The sequence below is a fragment of the Carassius auratus genome, unplaced genomic scaffold, assembly GCF_003368295.1.
Source record: "Carassius auratus strain Wakin unplaced genomic scaffold, ASM336829v1 scaf_tig00218246, whole genome shotgun sequence".
In the NCBI taxonomy this organism is placed as follows: Eukaryota; Metazoa; Chordata; class Actinopteri; order Cypriniformes; family Cyprinidae; genus Carassius; species Carassius auratus.
The window spans coordinates 20,001-22,500 of NW_020529408.1; the positions used below are offsets into that span (position 1 = coordinate 20,001).

The 2,500-nt window shown below is 40.0% G+C and overlaps 2 non-coding genes and 1 pseudogene across 2 annotated transcripts; all 3 read left to right on the plus strand.

Annotated features, from left to right (window-relative positions):
• The first annotated feature begins 348 nt into the window (after nucleotides 1-348).
• LOC113104854 (uncharacterized) lies at nucleotides 349-467 on the plus strand (annotated as a pseudogene).
• A 629-nt stretch (nucleotides 468-1,096) lies between these two features.
• On the plus strand, nucleotides 1,097-1,215 carry LOC113104847 (5S ribosomal RNA). Its single transcript, XR_003292159.1, has one exon. It is a non-coding gene; the product is annotated as a 5S ribosomal RNA (ribosomal RNA).
• A 499-nt stretch (nucleotides 1,216-1,714) lies between these two features.
• Nucleotides 1,715-1,833, plus strand: LOC113104839 (5S ribosomal RNA). The gene has a single exon (XR_003292151.1). It is a non-coding gene; the product is annotated as a 5S ribosomal RNA (ribosomal RNA).
• Nucleotides 1,834-2,500: the final 667 nt, after the last annotated feature.

Here is a 2,500-nt window from a genome sequence, read left to right on the forward strand (position 1 = left end):
TTTCATGAATTATATAATAATCTTGCAAAAAAAAAAGAGTCAATGGCCGATCTCTGAATATTAGCAGGTTTGGGCCTTGTTAGTACATGGATGGGAGACTGCCTGGGAATACCAGGTGCTTTAAACTTTTTGGATATTTTTCACTAATTATATAATAATCTTGCAAAAAAAAAGAGTCAATGCCCGATCTCTGCATATTAGCAGGTTTAGGTCTGGTTAGTACTTGGATGAGAGACCGCCTAGGAATACCAGGCGCTTTAAGCTTTTGGGTTTTCTTTCCTACTTATATAATGTACTGGCGAGTAGATTGGCTGAACTTTAAATAGCCCTCTCTTCGCAGCACTCTTGGCTTACGGCCATACAAACCTGGCCATGCCCAATCTCGTTTGATCTCGGAAGCTCAGCAGGTTTGGGCCTGGTTAGTACTTGGATGGGAGACCGCCTAGGAATACCAGGTGCTGTAAGCTTTTTGGAAATTTTTCACTTAGTATAGAACAATTTTGCCAAAACATAGAGTCAATGGCCGATCTCTGCATATTAGCAGGTTTGGGCCTTGTTAGTACATGGATGGGAGACTGCCTGGGAATACCAGGTGCTTTAAACTTTTTGGAAAATGTTCACTTAGTATAGAACAATTTTGCCAAAACATGGCCGATCTCTGAATATTAGCAGGTTTGGGCCTGGTTAGTACATGGATGGGAGACTGCCTGGGAGTACCAGGTGCTTTAAACTTTTTGGATATTTTTCATGAATTATATAATAATCTTGCAAAAAGAAAGAGTCAATGGCCGATCTCTGAATATTAGCAGGTTTGGGCCTTGTTAGTACATGGATGGGAGACTGCCTGGGAATACCAGGTGCTTTAAACTTTTTGGATATTTTTCACGAATTATATAATAATCTTGCAAAAAAAAAAAAAAAGAGTCAATGCCAGATCTCTGCATATTAGCAGGTTTAGGTCTGGTTAGTACTTGGATGAGAGACCGCCTAGGAATACCAGGCGCTTTAAGCTTTTGGGTTTTCTTTCCTACTTATATAATGTACTTGCGAGTAGATTGGCTGAACTTTAAATAGCCCTCTCTTCGCAGCAGACTTTGCTTACGGCCATACCGACCTGGACATGCCCGATCTCGTCTTATCTCGGAAGCTAAGCAGGTTTGGGCCTGGTTAGTACTTGGATGGGAGACCGCCTTGAAATACCAGGTGCTGTAAGCTTTTTGGAAAATTTTCACTTAGTATTGAACAATTTTGCCAAAACATGGCCGATCTCTGAATATTAGCAGGTTTGGGCCTGGTTAGTACATGCATGGGAGACTGCCTGGGAATACCAGGTGCTTTAAACTTTGTGGATATTTTTCATGAATTATATAATAATCTTGCAAAAAAAAAGAGTCAATGGCCGATCTCTGAATATTAGCAGGTTTGGGCCTTGTTGGTACATGGATGGGAGACTGCCTGGGAATACCAGGTGCTTTAAACTTTTTGGATATTTTTCACGAATTATATACTAATCTTGCAAAAAAAAAAAAAAAAAAAAAAAAGTCAATGCCCAATCTCTGAATCTTAGCAGGTTTAGGTCTGGTTAGTACTTGGATGAGAGACCGCCTAGGAATAGCAGGCTTTTTAAGCTTTTGGGTTTTCTTTCCTACTTATATAATGTACTGGCCAGTAGATTGGCAGAATTTTAAATAGCCCTCTCTTCGGAGCAGTCTTCGCTTACGGCCATACCAACCTGGCTATGACAGATCTCGTTTGATCTCTGAAGCTAAGCAGGTTTGGGCCTGGTTAGTACTTGGATGGGAGACCGCCTGGGAATACCAGGTGCTGTAAGCTTTTTGGAAATTTTTCATTTAGTATAGAACAATTTTGCCAAAACATAGAGTCATTGGCCGATCTCTGCATATTAGCAGGTTTGGGCATTGTTAGTACATGGATGGGAGACTGCCTGGGAATACCAGGTGCTTTAAACTTTTTGGATATTTTTCACGAATTATATAATAATCTTGCAAAAAAAAAAAAAAGAGTCAATGCCAGATCTCTGCATATTAGCAGGTTTAGGTCTGGTTAGTACTTGGATGGGAGACCGTCTTGAAATACCAGGTGCTCTAAGCTTTTTGGAAAATTTTCACTTAGTATAGAACAATTTTGCCAAAACATAGAGTCAATGGCCGATCTCTGAATATTAGCAGGTTTGGGCCTAGTTAGTACATGGATGGGAGACTGCCTGGGAATACCAGGTGCTTTAAACTTTGTGGATATTTTTCATAAATTATATAATAATCTTGCAAAAAAAAAAGAGTCAATGGCCGATCTCTGAATATTAGCAGGTTTGGGCCTTGTTGGTACATGGATGGGAGACTGCCTGGGAATACCAGGTGCTTTAAACTTTTTGGATATTTTTCACGAATTATATAATAATCTTGCAAAAAAAAAGAGTCAATGCCCGATCTCTGCATATTAACAGGTTTAGGTCTGGTTAGTACTTGGATGAGAGACCGCC